This window comes from Pan paniscus, chromosome 9, assembly GCF_029289425.2.
Source record: "Pan paniscus chromosome 9, NHGRI_mPanPan1-v2.0_pri, whole genome shotgun sequence".
NCBI classification, from domain to species: domain Eukaryota; kingdom Metazoa; phylum Chordata; class Mammalia; order Primates; family Hominidae; genus Pan; species Pan paniscus.
Window position 1 is genome coordinate 15,891,854 of NC_073258.2, and position 14,118 is coordinate 15,905,971.

At 39.7% G+C, this 14,118-nt stretch overlaps 1 protein-coding gene across 2 annotated transcripts in view; it reads right to left on the minus strand.

Moving 5' to 3' along the window:
* BTBD10 (BTB domain containing 10) overlaps positions 1–11,589 on the minus strand; it is a 77,220-nt gene extending 65,631 nt beyond the window's left edge. The window contains exon 1 of one of the 2 annotated variants that reach the window (XM_008971446.4): positions 11,364–11,589. The gene's annotated coding sequence lies outside the window, so the exon portion shown is untranslated. Of the gene's footprint in view, positions 1–11,355 lie in introns of both variants that reach the window. The other variant, XM_003818181.5, reaches the window with a different exon arrangement.
* Positions 11,590–14,118: the final 2,529 nt, after the last annotated feature.

Sequence of the window (14,118 nt, forward strand, 5' to 3'; positions counted from 1 at the left end):
CACAGCCTAGCACAATTTGTATGTAAGCTTTTACAAAATGTTAACTACATTAAGAAGAAAGAGGCTGGGTGCGGTGGCTCACGCCTGTAATCCCAGCACTTTGGGAGGCCGAGGCAGGTGGATCACGAGGTCAGAAGTTCAAGACCAGCCTGACCAACATGGTGAAACCCCACTGGTACTAAAAATATAAAAATTAGCCAGGCGTGTTGGCGGGCGCCTGTAATCCCAGCTACTCAGGAGGCTGAGGCAGAAGAATCGCTTGAACCTGGGAGGTGGAAGTTGCAGTGAGCCAAGATCACGCCACTGCACTCCAGCCTGGGCAACAGAGCAAGACTCCATCTCAAAAACAAAAACAAAAAAAGAAGAAGAAAGAAACTGAAGGACATTTCACTTAATATAATTTACTAGTGCAGAGGAAATAAGAATTACAAAGATTTATAAGCAGTCTTTAACTTTTAGTTGTCTTAAAAGAATACTGTCATATACCTGTACTCATGTTTTAGTTATTGCAAAGAGCACCAATCATGTGAATCTCACTCTCAAATAAGCAAAAATTATAACAATTCAATTTCTAATGCTCTCAGGAAATACATATCAAGATAGTGGGGATAAAAGACAGAAAATATCACATCCCTGAAAACATTTTTCAAGCTATTACCAAACAAGCCCTAAGTTTCCCCAAAACATTCCTCAAAGATGTGCCTATTTAAATCTCACAGAAGCCCTTTCAATTGTTAAGGCTTGACCTTTTCTGATTTGTTACAGTTAAAACAAGACAAGCTTAGCTGAGAACTTTATTCAGGATATTTTTATAACCAATTGAATTGTAAGTATCTAATTTCACCATATAAAATTAAAGTGGCCAGGTATGGTGGCATGCACCTATAATCCCACCTACTTGGTAGGCTGAGACAGGAGGATTGCTTGAACCCAAGAGTTCAAGGCAAGCCTGGGTAACATAATGAGACCCCCAGGTCTAAAAATAAAAAATTAAATTAAATAAAAATTTAAAAATTAAAAAGATTTTTAAAAATAAAATAAAATTTATTTATTCTTTCATTCAAAATTTATTTATTGAGTACTTAGCACCTTTCAGGCATTTTGATAACTGCTATGGAGACTCTAACAAACAGATTTAATAAAACTGCATGGTATTTCCATTAAAAGTAGGATCTGTGGTTTATTTATTTATTTTTATTTCATTATTTATTTATTTAGAGACGGAGTTTTGCTCTTGTTACCCAGGCTGGGGTGCAATGATACAATCTCAGCTCACTGCAACCTCTGCCTCCCGGGTTCAAGCAATTCTCCTTCCTCGGCCTCCCAAGTAGCTGGGATTACAGGCGTGTGCCACCACACCTGGCTAATTTTGTATTCTTTTTAGTAGAGACAGGGTTTCACCATGTTGTTCAGGCTGGTCTCGAACTCCTGACCTCAAGTGATCTGCCTGCCTTGGCCTCCCAAAGTGCTGGGATTATAGGCATGAGCCACTGCGCCCAGCCCTGTTGTCCATTTAAAGGGTGATCTCTAATTCACCAAGATGTTAAGACTTCCAAAGTCAGCTCAGTCAACCCTTAATGTTCCAGAGGTGATTTGGATATAAAATCTTTGTGCTAATTCATTTTATCACTTTTATAGAATTTCTATTCAAATTTTGCTGACTTATTAATTAACACATTAACACTTCAATAAATGAAGTGTTATTCATTTGTTTCTTTCCCATCACAAACAGCTCAATAAATGTTTGAAAATCTTTCCATATTTTAATCATTTACAAAGTACCTACATTACATGATTAGCATTGTTAAGTAACTAGACACTGTTTAGTTTATAGGCTACCTTCTTAAAACTGAAAAGGCGTATTTTTTTAATATCCTAAAGAAATAACAATGTTTTAATTTTCTACTATGACCAAAAAGTGTTGACTTCAAAACCAGAAACACCTTAGTTGAAGCAAACCATCTTAACATAGTATCAATTAATACAGGCAATGCTCCTGAAGCTGATGCCTAAATCAAAGGAGATTATGGTCAACTCCTAAGAAGCAACACCCTTTAAACAAAGTCAGACAATATTTTAAACAATATTTTTTCCTTCCATGATGCTTTATGTTTTTTCACATAACCTTTATTATGCTGTTCCATTTTGACCTATTCATTATTCCCCTTACCTTCCATTCCTTTCCGATTTTTGTCTATCAGCCATCAATTCAACAGGCTAGTAAAGGCTCTATTAAATATGATTCAAGTTCTAGACTGTAGCATTCACTGTTCAGTGCGACTTTCCATTATCACAACAGTGTGATAATGGAAATGTTCTACGTCTGCACTGTCCGAAAAGTTTAAGGAATCTAAAATTTGCCCTGAGACAAAACACTTGCTCACAAAGAAACATTTTACACATCTTTGTGTCTTGGTACTATAGGTAGCATTCCATTTTAATAAAATTAAAAATGTTGTTATATTCAAAGATCTTTGAATTAAGGTTCATTTCAATAATTGAAAGTCTGTGGTGCATGAATAGACAAACCAACCAATAGAAGAGAATTAAAGGCCCAGAAACAGAGCCCTAAAACATAAAGAACTTCAATATATGATGAAGTGATAGCTCAAGTCATCGAGAAAAGACAGACACTAATAAATGGTATTGGGACAACTGAATAAACATTCAGGAAAACATGAAACTGAATTCGTACCTCATACCACATACAAGGATATACTCCAAATGAAATCAACTATCTAAATGTAAAAACTGGAATCATACAAATACTAGAAAAATTATGGGTGATTTCACTGACAACCGGGAAGGAGAGAAAGCCTTTCCTATTTGCCTATGAAAAACACCACTACTTGCAAAAAGCACAGAAAAAAATAAAGTTTTAAAAACAAGTAATTTTTTTAAAAGGGCTAATTTCATAGTATATAAAGAGCTCCTTAAAGAAGGAAAGAAAAGACAATTTCTCTTCTCCAAAACAGACAATGCACAAAGAAATGGGCAATCCTCAGAAAAATAAAGGCAAATGGCCTTAAACATAAAAATATGTTCAACCTCACTCATAAAAGAAATGCAAATTAACACATCCAATTTTGGCCATATACTCTGTTGGTGAAGCTGTGGAGAAGCAGTCTCAATACTGGCATACACTGCCAATGAAAAGTACAAATGAGGGTCTGGTGCAGTGACTCATGCCTATAATCCTAGCACTTTGGGAAGCTGAGGTGGACAGATCACTTGAGCCTAGGAGTTTGAGACCAGCCTGGGCAACATGGTGAAACCCCATCTCTACTAAAAGATACAAAAATTAGCCGAGCATGGTGGCACATGCCTGTAGTCCCAGCTACTTGGGAGGCTGAGGTGGGAGGATCCCTTAAGCCTGAGAGGTGAAGGCTGCAGTGAGCGATGATCATGCCACTGCACTCCAGCCTAGGTGACAGAGTGAGACCCTGTCTCAAAAAAAATTAAATAAATAAATAAATAAATAAATAAAATAAAAAGAAAAACACAGATTATATAACCCTGGTAGAAAGGAATTCTGTAATATCCAACAATACTACACATACACTTACTAGTCCTACTTCATAGATGATACAACTCCACTAATATTCCATAACATATTTGCAAATATATTCACTGTGGCATTATTTGTAATGGTAAAAGACTAAAACAATCGGAATGTGCATCAAAAGGAGTTAACTGAATAAACTACATGCATCCACACAATAGAATAACGGATTAATATCCAAAATACATCGTTAGGTTAAACAGCAACAGCAAAAAACAGGTAGGTACAGAACAAGCAGTATTCATTGTACTACCTTTTGTAACATAAAGGGTAAACTTAAAAATACGTACATATATTCAAAGACAAATATACATGTATTTATTTTTGTAAAAGAAAACAACTCAAAGTATAAATAAGACATTAATCAAAATGGTTACCTATATGGGCAGAGTAGGACTGGGGTGAAGGTAATAGGGATGTAACCAAGACTTCTGAGTTCTCTTTCGATATACTTTAGATATTTGAAACACATAATGACTTACATACTCCAAATAAATTAATAAGGGGTGTATGTAATATTCATATGTGTATGTATGTATCTGTGTACACACATATATTTCTGACTGGAAGCAATTATCACTGAGTCATTGGATTATGGTACCATTTTCTTCTTTGCCCTTTGCTAAATGTTCCCAGTTGCATGTAATACCCATTACTTTTACAGTCAGAAAGAAATTACTCCAAATAAATCTATTTTTATAGGAAATTTTTCAAACTACTCATCATAAAACAGTTTCAAAATTAACAGCCATTCAAGCTGAGTGTGGCAGTATGTGCCTATAATCCCAACTACTTGGGAGGCTGGGGTGAGAGGATCACTTGAGCCCAGAAGTTCAAGGCCAGCCTGGACAACATAATGAGACTCCATCTCAAAAAAAAAAAAAAAAAAAAAACTGTTCCAGTCTACTGTTAAATAATATCATTCACTAGGGAAGCAAAGATGATCAAAGATGCCATACCACTTTAAAATATGGCAGTTTTTCCTTTTCTTAATATGTTGAGTTCAAGTAACACGGACAGCTGTATATATGTATATTTATAAACAATGCACATATACTATCACACCAGTATTATGTATATAGTACACACACACACGAAATGGAAATTTAAAAAGGATACAGTAAAAAATAAATAGAAGTTCTATTGTTTTCTTCATACAGCACAATGAACAAGTTTTTCATATATCCCCAAAAGCACATGCAACCCACTAGGGGGAATCACTGGAACAAACTACTCCAAATCAGGAAACTTGTGGATTTGTATTCTAGTCTCAGCTGTCTTACTGCCTGCCAATATCTTTGATCAAAACCAGTTAAGGGGCTTGATTTGCACTTTAGTTTTCTCTTCCAAAAATTGGAGTATTAATGGTTTTAAAGTTACTTTCAGTATTATGGTTTCATAATCCCACCAGTCTCTCTAATAATTATTCTCTTTTAAAAGAGAAACTCCAACAATTTGGAAAACTAAGTAAGAAACAAGAATGTCTCGCAGTTAACCATCTTACAGGAGGTTATGGTCTTCTCTAAGAAAATTCTAAATGAACAAATGAATAGCTGAAAGAAACAGATCATATCGCTTGCTTTCTTGATGTGAGAAAAATCAAATTCAAGCCTGCATTGTATAAAATAAATTGTCTGAATGAAGTAATTACCTTTGAAACAATCCAGCACTATTTGTATGCCACCCAAAAACAAGAAAATCATAACAACGCTTGTACAATTTTGTACCTAAGATTCTCTGTCAGGTATCTGAGCATTAAAATTTATTTTTATTTATCTTTTATTTTTTTCCAAACCCAGTTGGTTTCCTAGGATGACATTTATTTTTTAAGCTGACATTTCACGTAGTCTACAAATAGAAAACCCAAGTTAATTTTCTACTCATGTGCTACAAGCAATAATAGTCAAATATGCTAAAGGAAAATAATCCAAATTAATAAAAATGATTTTTTTTAGAGGTAGATAACAGTATCCCAAAAGACAATTTTTAAAATGCCACACCATCTCTCTCTTCACTCTAATCTCTTCCCTTTTGCCTACTTTTCTACCTAGCATTCATATTACACAGAATACCAGATAGCGGCCAATAGATGCCAACATGAAAAACAAGAAAAAAGCTTCCTATTGTTCAATGCTTACTAGAATAAATAAAAAGAAAAAAGAAAAAGCTTTGTAATTTCCATTGAAGGAGTGATATTGGCAAGGCTGTAAATAATCAGTTGAACTTGTCCTCTCCAAGTGAGACAGCCAGATGTGAATGTAAATCTAACTAATGGATGTGTTTCAAGATCATTGGAGATAGAGAGGTGGGAGAAGGAGGCAATGATGCCGGTATGCTAGTTTCTGAGCATAAACACAGAACAAAGTGCTAACAACTTATACATCATTTTACTATTTATGATAGCACTTTTATATACTTCATTTCATTTCATCCTTAAATCCCTGACAATTGGCCAGGTGAGATGGCTCACACCTGTAATCCTAGCACTTTGGGAGGCCGAGGCGGGCGCGCTGCCCGAGCTCAGGAGTTCCAGACCAGCCTGGGTAACATGGTGAAACCCGCTCTCTACTAAAACACACACACACACAAAAAAAAAAAAAAAAAAAAAAAAAAAAATCAGCCAGACAAGGCGGCGTGAGCCTGTAGTCCCAGCTACTATGGAGGCTGAGGCAGGAGAACCGCTTGAATCCAGGAGGTGAAGGTTGCAGTGAGCCAAGATCACCTGGGTGACAGAGAGAGACTCTGTCTCAAAAAAAAAAAACAAACAAGAAAAATCTCTGACAATTGTGTTCTATATACATTTTTCATGTGAGGAAACAAAGGCTCAGAGAGGTTAACATTACTGTCATAGAGCTAACAGTGGGCTTTAAACTCAGATCTAAATGACACTAAATAAGACACTTCAGGCAGAAAAGTATGATTACAATTTAAAATGACCTTAGTTCCTAGAGCTTCCGTGGCTAGAGGGAAAAACAAACAAAATAAATAAATAAATGACCTTAGAAAAGTATTTTTCATAGTTTCTAATCAAGTACTTCAATCAATGATTCATTATAACGGACTTTCATTCTGAGCTAAATACTAAATGGTAATTTCAATTTGTCACCAAAATTACTAATAGATCACTCATTTCAACTACAAAGACAAAAATAAGCACCATATAATCAGATACCTTACATTTAAACAGAATAACATAATTAAACTATTAACAGAGTGAAGAAAGTTTTTTGTTTTTTTTTTTTTTTTTTTTTTGAGACAGAGTCAGTCTCGCTCTGTCGCCCAGGCTGGAGTGCAGCGGCACGATCTTGGCTCACTGCAACCTCCGCCTCCCAAGTGCAAGCGATTCTCCTGCCTCAGCCTCCCAAGTAGCTGGGATTACAGGCACGTGCCACCACACCCAGCTAATTTTTTGTATTTTTAGTAGAGACGGGATTTCACCATGTTAGCCAGGATGGTCTGGATCTCCTGACCTCATGACCTGCCCACCTCGGCCTCCCAAAGTGCTGGGATTACAGGCGTGAGCCACCGCGCCCGGCCAGAAAGATGCTTTTATTGGCAAAGATAATTTACAATATTCATAAATCTACTGTGACATAAGGTTACATATTTGAATTAAAATCGTTCCTCTTTATGTTCAAGTTTCTACTATTTCAAATACTCAGCTCATTGTATTCCCATTGCCTGAAAATTTCTTAATCCTTTCTCAGAGAGCATCTTTTTAAATTGTTCACCTTCCATCTTTAAGTTATAGATTGCTACATTCTTTTTTTTTTTTTTTTTTTGAGATGGAGTCTTCGCTCTGTCACACAGTCTGGAGTGCAATGACGCAGTCTCAGCTCACTGCAACCTCAGCCTCCCGGGTTCACCAATTCTCCTGCCTCAGCCTCCTAAGTAGCTGGGATTACAGGCATCCACCACCACGTCTGGCTAAGTTTTGTATTTCTTGGTGGAGTTGGGGTTTCACCACGTTGGCCAGGCTGGTTTTGAACTCCTGACCTCGTGATCTGCCCACCTCAGCCTCCCAAAGTACTGGGATTACAGGCGTGAGCCACCATGCCTGGCTGGCTGATTGCTACATTCTTTAGCAAACTAGGTCTCAGTTTCAAGGATCTCAAAGTAAACCCGAGCAAGATACACTAGGGGAAATGCAACATTGGCTTGAACCCTGATGAAGAATCTATTAAAAAGGGAGAAAAATTTTAATAGTTCTTTCTCCATTAACAGGAGAAGGTAACATCTGTATCTTCCTGACCCGCCTTACTTTCAGTTCAGAATCAACAAAAAATAAAGGATCCAAACAGATGATGATAAAAATATAACTAAATCCAACGTGCAAAAACCCTTATTACTTCAACTGCAAATTAAACTTACCCAGTTAGAACTGTAGGCATTCCATTTCCTTCTCCCTCATAGTATTAGTAGTCCAGCCTGCTCAGATAAGCCTACCATACAAATGAATAGACAATGTATAGTCTAAGAATTGAGAGTCCCAAAAATTGAATCATAAGGGCACTGAACAAAAGTATACTCAATCCCTTCCCTTAGCCTCCCCTGATCCTCCTTTGGGATGGCAACTCAGGGGATGGGAAGAAGCGGAAAGCTATTTCCAAAAAAGAACTTCCTACTTTATGAGTCATGGTAGAAACAAGTAAAGACGAAAATAATGGTTCCCCCTTCAACAAGCACAATCTTCTCAAATATAAAACAAATTCCTCAGAAGTAGTCTTATAACTCTTCAACAGGAGCACCTCACAAACATAATACATATCTCCTCTTCTTTCATTTCCTATTTCAGAGAGAGGCAGAGATTGAATGAACAGATATTAGCCTAGCTTGGCCTGAGATGACTGAGCTAAAATGAAGAAAAGAAAATCTGCAAATTCCCATAGCAGTCCTGATTAAAAACCAGTATTCTATGTAGTCTCTGCACAAGTTATGATAAATTTAGCCACAAAAGGCAGACCTCTTTTTAAAACTGCACAATACACAAATGGGTACTTAATCATTTCATCTTCCTTTTCAAAATTCTCTCCCTTACCTAACTTCCTCTCTCACCCTTATCCCAAGTGAAGACCCCCAACTTGCCCTCTATATGCCTAAAAAACACCTCTTACTTAGCTTTGACCTCTAGCACTCCCATTCCCCATAACCCAACTAGGTATGAATCAGATTATGTGATTAAATTACTTCACATTAATGGGTAAATGAGGCTTAATCCACAAAGGTCAATTCCACATGTCATTAAACTCTACTATGTATAAGGCACTAAGTTTAATCAATTAATATACCTATCCTTCTTACAAGAAAAACTAACACAAATCAATCTTTTAATGAACAATGTAAGGAAGGGGCACAAGAGTGTTTGCTTCACATCACACTTTCTCCACCCAGTTCTTTCCATCCTGTTGCCAAACCCCTCCAATCTCCATCTGGCATGGAATAAAATCCAAGAGATCAGTATTTCTTCCAGTAAGTCAATGCCTAGGAAGACAATGTGGGATAGCACAGCAAACAATAAACATTCAAATCCTGAAATGGACTGTAGAGGGTCTCTTGTACTTAATTTTATATATTAGCTGCAAATACAATAAAGAGCTTCTAAATAATTCAATTTCTGTACAAGATACCTATAAATCAGCTTTGCTCAGAACTCTGAGTTTTTAAACCATAAATACTGAGATGCTTTTTCTTCAGTTATTTCCACAGTTAAAACGTTTATAGTAAATACCAGTTCAAATTGCTCTACTATATCTATACTTAAAGGCTATTAAACTTAACTACTGTTTTCAATTAGATGTGACATTTTTCCCAAGACCCCTTAAGTTTGAAACTCCAAACTTGCTTTAAACCTCCTTTTTTTCCAGTCATAAAATTTATTAATTTTGATTTATAACAGAGCTTCTAAACTGGAGAGGAGAATACAACTATGGACAGGTTTGGATTTGATTCAGTCACATGATATTTTTAATGGTTTTAATTAGTTGTCAATATTTTTAAGACGCAAGACACTGAATGCAAAAATCTAGATTTCCGAGTTCTCTTGAGAATGCTGAAGATGGGGTCCATATTCTTATATAGCACTGATTAGGGGGACCTGAGACTTGGATGTCTCTCTGATAAGGCATAGTGCATTTCCCTCATTTTCATTATCTAACTAGTACCCGAAGGCATGTGAGTTTGTTGCTCATGCTATGGCTTTGAAAGGTGCACAATATTTTCCATATCACTTCCATACTTCCCTAAGTCACCTATGATAAAAAGCCAAAAGCAGACCACAGTGGTTTGCAACTCCATAGTTAATAATTTAAAAAATTCACATGGCTTAGAGGGAGTGAGAAAGAAGAAAATTCAGACTGGTGGAAGGGTAACATAATTACATAGGGTTAAAAGTCTATCTGAAAGCTTTTCTGGGAGTGAGAAAAAAGGTGAACGAACACAAAAACATTGTTGAAACACTAAAAGCTTTCCTGATTGAACACTGTTACTCTCTGGTGGTTCCTTACCACATTCCATGCTTCAGAAACTTCCTTCCTACTTTGTATGTATTAATATAATAGCAGTTAGGTCATACACGCTGAGAAATATTGGGAAAATTTATAAAACACATTTACATCATCAGAAATAATTCTTCTCACACTTTTTTTTTTTTTTACCAGTCTTGGTCCACTTTCAAATCCCTTCCCAAGTATTTTCTACTGCTTTCCGCTTTATATTCAAATGACAACTGCAGTCCTGGGTTTCAGGCCTGAACTTCAATCCTGGACAGGCTCTCTAATACAGAAACTCTTTTGGCCGTTATGGCTGCATTCTTTATTATATCTCTTATTCCGATTTCCACAGTCTCTTTCATTGAAAATTTATCCCTAACCCCCTCTCTAAAAGATTTTGATCAAATTTGTGTAGTTGGGGGGTTAGGAGGATAGGGGCGGGAAGGAACTCAGTTGTCCAAATACAATTAATATCCTGTGCTGTTTCATTTAGATTGCTAATTTAAATAAAAAGCATGAAAACTCTGCAAGATAATAAATCTTCGTAAAATAATCTTGTTTACTAAGTGCACAAAGCCACAAGCAAGTGAAGCTCTATCTTTCAGCATGTCTGGACTAGTGACTTTTCATCATGGACTCAGAATACTGAGAAAGGAGAAGCAGGAAATCTGTGAGGCCCAGGGACAGTCACACTGGCCCACACTAACAAATTACTAACCGATGTCTCACCTTCCCCCGCCCCATTCCCAAAGATAAGGGTGTCAGGGCACCTGCATCTGAAGAAGAAAGACATCAGACCCTTTTCCGTGCAAGTTTTAAGAAAACAAAGCTTTACCACACGTAAAATGGTTACAGCATAAAACCACGCAGCACGTTAGTGGGGTCTCACTCCTCTTCACCCAGAGGGAGGCTGCCCACCACCTTATCCCCTATTGTGATGCGCCTTCCTCAGGATGTCGCTGCGTTCGTCTGAGATGACAGGAAAGGGGCGGGGCACGGGGTTCCTCTGCCCTGGAAAGGGATGAGGGTATCGCCTTCATCCCCGGAGAAAGGCCCCCGGACTCCCAACCCAAAAGCAGCAGCCGCAAAACTCAAGTCTTATCCAAGCCTCTCCTAATTGGGTGCTCGGGGCCGGAGCCCAAAACGCCACCCACGGTACCCGAGCAGGGTCCGGCCGCCCAGACCACCGCCGCAGCAGCCTGGCTCTCACGCCCAGATTCGCCCTCCGCCCCTTTCCTCTTTCGCCCCGGCCAAGCCCAGCCTCCCGCGCCGCCCCCGCCGAGTTCCCCAGCTGAGTCCACTCACTCTCGAACCTGTAGTCCCCCTTCAGTGCCCACAGAAGATTGGGGCAAAGGCCGGGGCCAGTGACACCTCCACTTCCTCCTCAGCCAGAACCCTCCGGAGGTGGCTGTGGAGGAAGCCACTGAGGCGGCTGCGCGTAGCGGAGCCGCCCCGGCAGGTTGCAGGCTGGCTCCTCAGCCTCTTACCGCGAGAGCTCACAATACGAAGAGGCCGGGCCAGCAGCGTTCTCGCGAGAACGGTGCTCTCCACCCAGGGGTGGGCGGGGCACCGAAGGAGAAGGCAGTTGAGGGCGCGGCGGCCACGGGTGGGATCTCAGGCGGCGTGGAGAGGAAGGCGCCGCGCGACCTCTCCTCACAGACTTCAGCTCGGGACAACCGCGGGCCTCGAGCCCGAGTGGCTGAGGGCTGTTACCTTCAAACCTTTGAATCCCACGTTTTCCCCTTGACTTCCTGTCACCGTTAGAGAAAAGTGGACAGCGTCTCGGTCACAGAGTTGGAGAAATAGTGCAGGGACTCTTCAGGGAGAGCGTTTTCCTCATCAAAGCAAACTCCAAAATCGCTTATGCCGGCGTGGACCTGATGAGAGTCGGTCGTCGTGAGGGACACCGTCTGTTCCCTAACGTCCCCCGCTGCTTATTTTTAAACGCTCGGTTGGCGGGAACCCGTGTGCCAGCTGAAACTCCTTCAGTTTGGCCGCCTAGGAAACACCGAGAGTCACCTACATGGGCTGGCTGGGCAATAAAAACGGGAAAAAATGTAAAAGACACAGTCTCCGCCTTCGAAGCTTACACCCCCGGGGCAAGACCTACAGGAAAATAGATAATCCCATTATTCTCTGATAAAAGCCCAGCTGCTTGCCATGAGCTCTGGGAGCAGACGGGGAGGCCTTGTTGAGAAAGCCTTCACCTGGGAGTGACACTTGCGCTGAATCTTAAGCATAAGTATGTTCTCCAGTTTAGGGAAGAGAGGGAAGGGCATTGCAAGGAGAGGAAGCAAAGAGGAAGAGGACCTGGTTTGAGTAATTGGGTATGAAAACAGATATTGCAGCAAGAACTTTGTTGAAAAACCTTTAACCACTGTTTAGTTCGGATGAGAACATTCCCAGCCTCCTACGTGTGATACGCAAAGTATTTTCCAAATCAGTGTTTATGCTAAGAAGATGAGCAGTTGAGCTGGACAATTATAAGATAGCTTCATCTTTCTCCTGTAAGGACACTTAAATATCAGAAACCTAAGAGAAACGGGTTATTGTCGTAATTCACTAAGTTATTATAGCCAACATTTTGCTAAATTGGAAATTGCCAATAATTTCAAGTTGTCTACATAAGAGCAATCTAATAGGAATTTTGTGATACAGTTTCTCAGAGAAACTCTGAGAAAATTCTCAGGCAAAAAACAAAAACGTCATCAGTCCTGATTTATTATCAAAATTTTCTCCTATAAGCTCTGCTCAAAAGAAGTCATTCTGTAGTCCAAGTTAGGGCTAATGAGGAGCCATACTCTTACATCAAAATAGAAGCTGTCCTTTTCTAAAGAAAGACTGGTATTTTGCTGTAGTTTCCACTCACCTTCCTTTGGACACATTATTTTCATATTACATATAAAAATATGTATACTATATGAAAAATACTATGTATACTATAGTTTTATTTGGCTTACCATACTCTCCCTACGAATAAGCCCAACACTTAGGAGGAAAACAAAAAAAGTTATTCTAACCCTGCTGATACGGTTTGGATCTATGTCCCCACCTGACTCTCATGTGGAATTGTAATCCCCAGTGTTGGAGGTCGTTGGATCATGGGGGCAGATTTCCCTGTTTTTGCCATTCTGGTGATAGTGAGTTCTGGTGAAATCTGTTCTTCAAAAGTGTGTGGCGCCCCCCCCCCCCCCCGCCCCACTCCTCCCACCATATAAGACGTGCCTGCTGTACCTTGGCTTTCTGCCATGATTGTAAGCTTCCTGAGGCCTCCCCAGAAGCCCAGCAGAAGCCCTCGGACTTCCTGTACAGCCTGCGGAGCCGTGAGCCAGTTAAACCTCTTTGTTTTACAGCAGTGCAAGAATGGACTAATGCACCTGCCATAGGCCAATTGGGTGCTCTCTTAAGCATAATTTCACATCAAGTTCTTGGAATTTTCCAGGAAGCATTAGAAGAATCATATGAATGAAAGACTTCAGGCAAAATATGGAAACTTTGTTCCATGCTGGAATCTGTTCAAACCATCATATCCTACTTGGATGGGTCCTGGAGCTCATTTCATTCTGCTGTTCTTCAAAAACAAAAGAGAAAGGGAGTTGGGAGAAAATAGAAAATCGAATAAAGTTTCTACTGTTCTTTGCTTTAAAAGAGAATTAACCGGCCGGGTGCGGAGGCTCGCGCCTGTAATCCCAGTATTTTGAAAGGTCGAGGCGGGCAGATCACGGGGTCAGGAGATCCAGACCATCCTGGCTAACATGGTGAAACCCCGTCTCTACTAAAAATACAAAAAAATTAGCCGGGGGTGGTGGCAGGCGCTTGTGGTCCCAGCTACTTGGGAGGCTGAGGCAGGAGAATGGTGTGAATCCGGGAAGCGGAGCTTGCAGTGAGCAGAGCTTGTGCCACTGCACTCCAGCCTGGGCGACAGAGCGAACTCCGTTTCAAAAAAAAAGAGATAATTAACCTTTCAAATGTTAAGGTAGTAGCACAGTAGCACTGGTAACAGTTATACATTTGGTAGGTAATGCCATAGATTTAGATAATCACAAATCTGCTCTACACGATAATTTG